Here is an 11,228-nt window from a genome sequence, read left to right on the forward strand (position 1 = left end):
TGGCCTCTGGCATTCCTTGGCTTGTCTCTGCTTTCATCATCACATGGTGTTCTCCCTGCATGTCTCTGTCCTCACATGGCAATCAGTCTTCTTACAGTCCTACAGACACCTGTTGTATTGGATTAAAGGCTCACCTTGTTCAGTTATGACCTCATTTTAACTAAACTAGTTACATTTGTAACAATCCTATTTCCAAATAAGGCCGCAATCTGAGGTATTTGAGCTTAGGACTTCAGCATATATATATATATACATACATACATATGTGTGTGTGTGTGTGTGTATGGAGGCGGGGGGCACCATTCAGCTCAAAACAGGTACTAAATCTTATCTCAAAAACCTTTTAAAATGTGCTGTTTGCTTCATAAGCCATTCATTTAGAAGGGGCACGTTGCCCGAAATGAAGTTCGCTTTGAGTTGCCTACCTTCTCCACCTCCCACATCCCCGTGATGCCTGTCATTTTAATGCCTAATAATGTCATTTTAATAATTACGAGTCTGAAAGAACAGGATAGGTATATCTTATACCGTTAGCCATGCTTTGATTTCAACTTTTAATGAAAATACACGGCACCTTTCTTAGCCGAGTTAGCAGGTACACATGTTAAATGATGTCTATGAACTCAGTGCCATCAGTGTTCAGTGTTCCATGGAGGCTAATTTCTGTCACCTTCTGGTACCTGGTGGAAGGCACCCACCAATGAGGATTTTTTTTTAAAGCAACAGACACTGACTCTGGCCAATTAAAGAAAGAAAGAAAAGTTGCTAAGTTAGGATTTAGCTCAATTTTTTTTTTTTTTTTTTTTTTTTTGAGACGGAGTTTCGCTCTTGTTACCCAGGCTGGAGTGCAATGGCACGATCTCGGCTCACCGCAATCTCCGCCTCCTGGGTTCAGGCAATTCTCCTGCCTCAGCCTCCTGAATAGCTGGGATTACAGGCACGCACCACCATGCCCAGCTAATTTTTTGTATTTTTAGTAGAGACGGGGTTTCACCATGTTGACCAGGATGGTCTCGATCTCTTGACCTCGTGATCCACCTGCCTCAGCCTCCCAAAGTGCTGGGATTACAGCCGTGAGCCACCGCGCCCGGCCTTAGCTCAATCTTTAATAGAAAATGAAAGAAACAGAAACTATGGCAGCTCTCGCAGTTGGGAACTCAAGGAAAATCTCTTCAGGGCTCCACCAATGGGATAGAAACTCCAACCCAGTTCAGGTCTCCTGCCATGAGCCCTGAATGGAAACCGAAGGAGTGAGCACCCTGATTGTCCTGCTGGGGTCACATGACCAGCCCTAGGCTGGGGCCCTTGGAAAGTCTCACCGAGACTGTACCCATTGAGGGAGAGGGATTCTCTGGAGCAAAGTCAAGAGTTCAGTGGTAGAGTCAAGACAGTGTTGTTCTAATCCCAGGAATCATCTGACGCCTTTGCCTTGTGTTTCCTTTTTTTCCCCTCTTTTTTGAGAGAGAAACTCTGTTGCCCACGCAGTGGCACAATCTTGGCTCACTGTAGCCTCGGCCTCTCAGGTTCAAGCGATTCTCCTGCCTCAGCCTCCTGAGTAGCTAGGACTACAGGCGTGCCACCACAACCAGCTGATTTTTGTATTTTTAGTAGAGACAGGGTTTCACCATGTTGGCTAGGCTGGTCTCCAATCTCCTGGCCTCAAGTGATTTCCCCCAACTTGGCCTCCCAAAGTGCTGGTATCACAGACATGAGCCACCACGCCTGGCCACCTTTGGCTTCTGTTTCTCAGGATCAGAGTCATCTTAAGCTTCCTAGTCTGGGCAGGTTCTCATGGGAAAAGGGAAGTCCCCAGGGGCCTGCTCCATTACTATTTTAAGAAAATAACACAAACAGACCCAAGGCCATGGCTGGCATGATGGCATATTAGACAGCGTAAAAAGACTGCTGATTTATTCAGTTCTTTTATCTGATAGCCATTAAGGGGAGAAAGAACAGGTGGGGAACATTCATTAGCACTGTTTATTATTATCTTCATGGACTATTTCACAGCCCAAACTGTGGCAACTCCATAATCCTTCTGAGGCGTTGATTTGGAACATGCTTTATTTTAACCAAGGCAGCCTAATTGTGAGAGAACATTCTGCATTTTTTCCCATTTAGTTGTTGCCCAGAGTGATGCTATCTATGTTACCCTGGATCCCAGCCATCTCATGACTTTTGTGGGCCCTCGGCATTTTTGCCTTCCTGGGCCCCTTCCTTGGTTAAAAAAAAAAATTAAAAATTATGTTTTACTACTCTGTATAATGACCAATATAATCCAGGCTGGACTCATTATTACACATTCACTCATTATTGTCATACTCATGTTTTCCTTCGTTGTTAAAATTTTTAGAGATGGAGTCTCGCTCTGTTGCCCAGGCTGGAGTGTAATGATGCGATTACGGCTCACTACAGCCTGGCCCTCCTCAACTCAAGGCATCCTCCTGCCTCAGCCTTCCAAGTAGCTGGGATTACAGGCCTGTGCCACCATACCTGGCTAACTTTATATTTTTTGTAGAGGTCGTGGGGGGCATCTCACTATGTCAGTCAGGCTGGTCTCTAACTCCTGGACTCAAGTAATCCTCCCGCCTTGGCTTCCCAAAATGGTGCTGGGATTACAGGCATGAGCCACCACTCCCAGCCCTTTAGCCCTTTCTTCTGGTTTTAAAATAAATTGCAAAGAAAACACTTTTATGTACCTCCAAAAGTATTATGATGCCTCACCTGTGTGCCTTGGCCCTGCACTAAGTCATCCTAAATGTGCACACCCTTATCCTATGCCTAGCACTGTTCTGGAATGATCCAGAATGCTATCCCCAGATCCCTTTCTGAGAAATCTGGAGTCGAATGGCCTGGATGCAAATACCAGTTTCATTCTCACTAGCTAGTGACCTGCATTTAATCCCACAGACCTCAGTTTCCTCATTTGTGGCATGCTGGTAATAATACCGGCTTCTTTACTGGTTTCTTGTGAGGATTACCAGAGAAAATGTCTGTAGACACTTCCCACCAGATCTCACATACGCTTAATGCTCCATACATGATAGCTGCATGTATTTCTTGTGATCACTATTCCTAGGTCATGAAGGTCATAACCTCACAGAAGGTGCCCCTGAAGAAAATCCAGTTATTTCGTGACTTGCTCCCCTTCCCCATTATCTGGCACATCTGCAGAAGGGGCTTTGGTGAGGGAGTGCAGGCAGGTCACATGTAGTTATTAAAAAAAAAAAAAACTTGGCTGGGCATGGTGGCTCACACCTGTAATCCCAACACTTTGAAAGGCCGAAGTTTGAGACCAGCCTGGCCAACATGGTGAAACCCTGTCTCTACTAAAAATACAAAAATTAGCTGGGCATGGTGGTGGACACCTGTAATCCCAGCTACTTGGGAGGCTGAGGAAGGAAAATTGCTTGAACCCGGGAGACGGAGGTTGCAGTGAGCTGAGACCACACCATTGCCCTCCAGCCTGGGGGACAAGAGCAAAACTCCGTCTCACAAAACAAAACAAAATGAAACAAAACAAAAAAACCATACACAAAGAAGTAGGGAAGGACTTCCAGATCTGCATCTTATTTGGAAGAGGTGTTGTAAGGAAGAGAGCTGAAGCAGTTAAATGGAAGGCTGTGTGTTTCATAGGATTGTTGGTGCCACTGTTGGGTTCTGGGTTTGGGTGTGGACACCAGGCTGTCCTGCTTACGGCCAGACCCTCCACTGCAGCAGATCCATGCAGGGTGATTCGGAGCCACTAAAATGTAAAGAAAAAGACTGCGTGTTTTTCAGCTCAGTTTTCAGAGCGGTGAGTAGGTGTTTTCTAGTAGTGCCAATGTTTATTTGTTTTGAAGTCTTTTCCACTCTGTTGTGGGTCTGAAACTTCACCGATCTTCAGAGGCAGCTTTGTAAAATGAAGTGGGGTTTTAATGTCTCATACTCTTGGATTTGTTGCATCACTTCAAAATATTTTCCACCATGGTGCCTGCTCAAAGGTCTCTGTAAAGCGCGGTGGTTATTGTCTCTCTGGCACAATTGCCCTTCTGTTTCCTTCTGAAGTTTGTAAAGTTTTTCAGCCTCTACTGTATAAGGAGCAGGGTCAATTTTACTAGCGGGAGGCGGAAATGAAACGGCAGCTGCTATGAATGCTGTGTAGAGTAAAACCTGGCATCACACACCCACTGCCCTGCCTAGATTCAAATGCATTCACACAGAAAACCCCCAGTAAAGAAAATTTCAATGCTGAAAGAGAAGACTCAAGAAAATTACCATAGAATCAGATATGTCTGCATGTGACAGATACCCTAAAATAACAGTCCCTTATGTAAGATAGAAGTTAATTTTTCTCTGAGGACAAAGCAGCATGGAGGGTAAGCAGTGCAGAGCCAGGACCATCAGTGGTGGCTGCAGCTGGCTCATTCCAACTCGAGAGAATCGGTTATTTGCACCCCGTCTCAGTCCTATGTTCAGTGATGTCACACAGGTAACTTGAAATTGGCTATGGTGTGGCTGGGTGCAGTGGCTCATGCTTATAATTCCAGCACTTTGGGAGGCCAAGGCAGGAGGATCGCTTGAGTCCAGGAGTTCGAGACCAGCCTGGGAAATATAGTGAGACTTCATCTCTTAAAAAAAAAAAAAGAAAAGAAAAGAAAAAAAGAAATTGGCCATGGTGGAGGATTTACATCAAAGACATTGGCAAATGCTGCAAATCAGGGCTTTGCCCTCCAGAGAGCTGGTTATTTACCACTTATCAGCATGCCACTGGGTCTAGCTCTCTAATGGGGTTTAGGGACCCCAAGCTCTTTATATTTTACTGCCCATCTATCCTAATATGTGACTGTCATTCTTACTGTCATTTCACAGTTGAGAGTTGATGCAAGAGTTCCAGCCATTAAATGACACATTCCAGATGGCAAGAAGGAATAGAAATATAAGGAGACAAATACTGAACACCAGCAGTATTTTCAGATCTCTTGGAAGCTGCTATACCGCATTTCTTTGGCAAATACTTAGCTACATGGCTTTGCTTAGCTATAAGGGAGGTTGGGAAATGCTGTCTTTATTAGGGGATCCACATGTCAAGCTAAAAGCTAGGGGTCTGTGGTAGACAGAGCTCTACAAAATCCCCAATGATCTTTACTTTGTATAATCTCCTTCTTTCGAGTATGAGGCAGGCAGAACTTGTGACTATGACAAAATATAACTCCTGCAATTATGTTATACATCAAATCAGTTGATCTTAAGATACAGAAATTATCTAGGTAGGCTTGACCTTAAAAAAAGCCCCTTAAATCCAGATCTAGAGTCAGAGATGGAGGAAGTCAGAGATTAGGAGCATGAGAATGATTGGATGTGCCATTCCTAGCTTGAAGGTGGAGGGGTCATGTGGCATGGAGTGTGGGTACCTCTAGGAGCTGAGATTGACTCCACTGACAGCCAGCAAGGAAATGAGGGTCTCAGTTCCACAACCACAGGGAACTGAATCTTGACAATGACAAAAATGCTAACTGTAAAAGTGGATTTTTCTCTAAAGTCTGCAGACAAGAACTCAGGCTGGCAAACATCTTGATTTTAGCCTTGAGATGCTCCAAGCATCCTTGCTAATTTTTAATTTTTTTGCAGAGATGGTGCGGGGCAGGGGTGTCTTGCTGTGTTGCCCAGACTGGTTTTGAACTCCTGGCCTTAAATGATCCTCCCACCTCAGTCTTCCAAAGTGCTGGGATTATAGGCATGAGCCACCATGCTTGGCCATGATTAACTTTCTTACGTTTGCTTTTAAATGTTAAGACAGAGCATCAAACAGGGATTCCAGGGAAGCACAATCTGGAATAGGTATTCAAGAACTCCAAATTTCTACCCATAGTGTAGAGGAGAGGCCACACAATTCCCATGAACTTCACTCCTCTCTCACCATTTTATTGCCAGTGAATTCTCTCCCTCTCCTAAAGTTCAAAACTGCCAGCCCCAACTTGGCAGCCACTCGGGAGACAGGGCAACAGGAGCCAGGGTGGCAGCAGCTGTAACCTCTTGCAAATCACCTCCTTCTCTGAGTCTAAATTTCACAAACATAGTTCAACAGTTGCTAAAAACACTCACTGCTTCTTGGCATTCAAAGAAGGCATTTCAGGACTCCTCAATTTTAATTAACAATCTCAAATATTAAAGCATTTTGCTGAGTTTGCTGAAGCATTCTATAGTTGTAGAAGAAAGCATCGGGTGCAAGGGGAAGACCCTCACAGAAAAACATGCTATTCTGGATATATGACCATTTATGAATATGTCCTGCTTCATTTAGATATTGCCAGGTTCCAGACTATGCCAATTGTTATGTGCAGGGTCACGTTCCAGCCCATGCTGCGGTCTGGAGGGAAGTGGTGGATGAGCAGAAAGAATACTTGGGGGCTGTAGGCAGGTGAAAGATGGTTTTATTCAGCAGCACCTCTCATCAACAGCTTTCTCACATCGTCTGCCCTATCTTGGCTGCTTAGTCGCGCTCCCACGTACAGCTGCGCGGCTGGCTCTTCCTTGCTTTCAGGGTCATCAGCTTAACTCTTTCTCTCTGTGGGCACAAGTGAGCCAAGCTGTGTCCTGGCTCCCCTCTGTCCATCTGCAAAGATGAACAGCTTTGGCACTCTCTCTTTCTCTGGTGCCAGCATGCCTGCACAGTGTCAACAGAGCAATTATACCTTTTAAAGACAATAGTGGCTTAGGGCCAAGGAATGGCCTTCCCATGTTATGGCTACATGGCTTTCATAATGAGTGGATTATATGCCTGTGCTCTAAACTCGCTGAGTCACTCAGGATGTTTGCTTTGACTTATTCTTGACCAAAGTACAGCCATGTTCCTTACGGTTATGACTTAACCTGAAAAGGAGAGACAATTGTCTAGCTTTGAGTAGGCATGTTCGAAAAGAAGTGGATTGCTGACATGAAGTATTTGTCCATAGGATCAAATATTTAAGGAAAATACTTCTTGTTTTCTGATATTGGTGCTAGGTTTTCCTTTGCATCAAGACAACAATATTTACTTTACCCCTAAGATCAAAAAAGAATGGCCCTACCTTTGTTACTTACTACTCACCATGGGGAAGTATAATTCTTTTGTGTACTATGAACATTTAATTAGTGGCCCCTTTTGGAATGCTCAATTGGCACTCGTGTGTTACTTATCAACTTTTTCTGGCCTTGCCACCGCAGTCACTCCTAATGCTTAATTACTTAATGATGTGATCATCTTCCCAATCAGATATATTGGAAAGGGCAGCACCTCTCAGAAGGTAATGTACATGCAGTTCACCTGGGCATCTTGTCACCTGCAGATTTTAATTCAGGAGGCCAGGATAGAGCCCATGGTTCCTCTTTTCTAACAAGCTCCTAGTTAATGCCGATGCTGCTGGTCAGAGAGCCATGCTCTTGTGTAGTAAGGTATAGCGGAGGAATGACAGGCAGCATTAAGAAGAAAGATTACCTTTCAGAGAGCCACAGACCACCTGGGAAATAATATACCAGGAAGAGGTGAGAAGACATGTGTATATGTGAGATATATTTATTCATATTAATGTATATGTATAAACATACGAACTATCTCTGTTTAAAAATGGCATTCTTCAATAGATGTTTTGCAAAAACATTTAAAAAGGAGGTATGGCTGGGCACTGCGGCTCACGCCTATAATCCTAACACTTTGGGAGGCCGAAGTGAGTTTAAAAATTAAAGAAAGAGGAGAGAAACATGAAGGTGGCTTGCCAGCTAACAAGGACAGGTTTATTTTTGAAAACAAACCTGAGAGGGATTTCTGGCTGAGTTAGGTCAGAGCCATACTCTCTTACAGAATAAGAGTTTTTAAGGATTCAGAGCGGGAGAGTATATCAGAGGCTTGGACTGCTTCTGTGTCTCTTTGTGTTGTTTACCTGCGAGGGAGAGTTGTGTGTCTGTGCGCATCTTCCTGCAGCTGCAGGCATACCCCTCCAAGTCAGCTTTTAGCCTCCCTGTCTTAGTGCACCTAAAGGGAAAGGAATGTGCTTCTTAAGGCCTACTGTTTTATTGGGGACCATGGTATGGAAGTTTAGCAGTTACTCAAGAGACGTTCCCCACCTCCCTTTGTGCCCAAGCTGTCTTATCTGTGTTTTACTGTCTGCTCTTTCTGGCTACTTGTAGTTAGAAGAGAAGTGATTTCCTTGAAATGCATGAGGCTAGAAAGGGAGCTGGAACTTAAAGTGGCAGTGTTTGTCCAAGATGATGGTGCTCCTCCTGCTCTGCCAATGGGCAGATCACTTGAGGTGAGGAGTTCAAGACCATCCTGGCCAACATGGTAAAACCCCATCTCTACGAAAAATACAAAAACTACCCAGGTGTGGTGGCAGATACCTGTAATCCCAGCTACTCAGGAGGCTGAGGCGGGAGAATCACTTGAACCTGGGAGATGGAGGTTGCAGTGAGCCGAGATCACGCCACTGCACTCCAGCCTGGGTGACAGAGCAAGACTTTGTCTCAACAACAACAAAAAAAAAAAAAAAAAAAAAGGAGGGAGGTATGAAGCTATGTAGGGATGTTTCATAGATAATCTTAAATATTTGGTGTGCTGTTGCTTAAATGAGTTAATATATATAAAATGCCTAGTGCTATAATGGGTTTAAGTAAAATGTGTTACTTATATTTATTATATTATTATAGTTTTATGCTGGTTCTAGGATTGAAAACTCGAGGAATTAGAATGGAAAGGAGTTCCTTGGAGAAAGAAATTGTTCATGACTGGAAAAGGACAGTCGTGGAGATAGTCACCAGGAAGTGCAACAAATCAAGAGCCACCAATTTCTTCCTTAAAGAAGTCTTTCACCACACAATAGCCATACCAGACGGAGGAAAACTGTAAGTATGCTATTTCCAGAAGTGCGCAGGTTACGGAATAGCTGCAGTGTGAGAGGCTGTCATTGCTTCTCACCTCAGTCACATTTGCAGCCTGAGACTCTTCTGACCACTGGAAAAACAAAACAAAAGGAACACAGGAAAAAAAGTTAAAATTCCCTCTTAAAAATAGAAAAAGCAAAACCAGTATTAGGTTTAGCAATAATCAGCAGTAACTGAATTTTAGGGAGAAAGGCAGTGAATTATAGCAATATGAAAAAGCCCTCTTTGTCCAAAATCAGATTTGTTAATTCTCATTTTTTTAAAGAAGGAGATTATTTTTACAAAACAGCATAATTCAGATTGTGTATTACAAACTAAATTTTTATATGATTTTATTGTTCTCTAATCCTAAGTTGTAAAGTCCTGTTTTTCAGTGGAGTTTTTAGTCTTTAATGAAAGCTGGTAGAACTGACTTTATAAACGTAAATGTTTATCAGTTGCTGGGGAAAGCTTACTAGTATTCAGCAAAACCATTAATATATAAAGCACTACCATCCACCTAGTGGTAAAAATCCAAATTGCAAGCACTGCGTCTAGGTTGAGAGGCTCCAAACCACATTTGAGGAGTTAGCCAGACTCCAGCCTACCTGACCACAAGGGCCACGTGTGGTGATCCGCAGCTCTCATTTCTTTGGGGGTTCAGTGGACCCAGAGACACATGGGCTGCTCACGCACTGCTTTTGAGGTTGGAGTTAATGCATCTGTGAAAAAGCACACTCTTCACTCTCTTCTTAATTCATTAATAATGTTAGACTTATCTGTATGTGGGAGAAAAATAACCAATACTCTAATTATTATAACTGCATTCAAAGTTATGTAGTAGATACCTTCTCAAATTGGTGAATACAATGGAAGAAATGAAATAAGTATTTAAAAGCTCTGTTACTACTTATCGAGCTTATCTAAATTGAAGTGACAAAGACCCTAGTAAAAATGATGACTAGGAGGCGGCTCAGAGAATATTTTACACTGTTTAAATTCTTACTGTTTTACACTGTTTAAATTCTTACTTATTGCGTCTCCTTGGGAGGCAGTGTAATATAATGGAAAAGCACTGGCAATGCACAAACTTGGTTGTGGGGCTTTGAGAATCCCTCTGAGTCTCAGTTTCTTTACCTTTAAAATGGGGCAATAACTTGGAACACATACTATCATGAGATTAAATAATATATGAGAAGTAACTAATACCATGTGATCATGGAGCCTGGTTTATGGAGTAGAGGCAAAGGTCATAAGTTTTTCCTTAGTTTCTGTATATTTGTGAGGCGTTCGGCACCTCCAGGAACACAGTATTCTCCAACACCAACTGGGCTTATGAGCTCAGCATTGAGTCAGAGGAAAGGAGGTCTCTTTCTGATTCATGGTTCCACTTCCTGAGGTTCCTTAGTCATCTGAATTGGTCCAGACGAGGCTGCCCCTACTGAGAAATGTTCGTGTTCTGTTTTGAGTCAGGTTACATTATTTACTGATAGTCTTGCCTGGACGTAAATGGTGTTTGTGTATTGGTACACGATGTGGCCAAGGTAACACATATGTTCTTCCGAAGTTGGCTTTTATTTTTTTGGAGAAAGTTATGAATAGCCGCAGAGAACTGGAAACTGTCTTTCAGCTTGGTGGAACAGCGGAAGTCGGCAATAGGTGGAGTGGAAGCTGACTAACTTGCAGTGTAACCTCTGGGGAGGGTTACATAACCTCTGGGTTTGCCACCTGTGCTGCGAAAGCCATGAATTGAGGGTTGCTCCCCTGCTCCTGGTAAGGGGTAACTGACAGAGTGGTTTCCAAGCACTCTAATGAAACATTAGCATTTTAATCACAGTGATTGCCACATTTATGGCTCTTGGCACTATATGATTATGGTGGTAAATAATTTGAATTACATGAATTTAGCTTTATGATTTGAATGAAAAGAATACAGACTCACAAGAATTAGAACTACTGGACTGGTTTCTTTTTTTTAAAGGTGCACAGTGCTATCTCTCTACTTATTAAATGATATATGCTTAAGGAAGGACATTTGATATACAGATGCTCTTCAAGTTACAACGAGGTTATGTCCCAATAAACCCATCATAAGTTGAAAATATTGTAAATCAAAAATACATTTAACACACCTCACCTACTACACATCATAGCTTAGCCTGGCCTGCCTTAACTGTGCTCAAAACACATACAGTTGGGCAAAATCATCTAACATAAAGCCTATTTCATAATAAAGTGCTAAATATCTCATGTAACTTATTAAATTCTGTACCAAAAGCAGAAGACACAGATGGCCGTTTTGTGGACAAGATGGGGTGTGAAAACCCAAAAGACAGTATCCAAAAAATGCTGGC

This window comes from Aotus nancymaae, unplaced genomic scaffold, assembly GCF_030222135.1.
Source record: "Aotus nancymaae isolate 86718 unplaced genomic scaffold, 86718_ANA_hifiasm-v0.15.2.pri h1tg000016l, whole genome shotgun sequence".
Classification (NCBI taxonomy): domain Eukaryota; kingdom Metazoa; phylum Chordata; class Mammalia; order Primates; family Aotidae; genus Aotus; species Aotus nancymaae.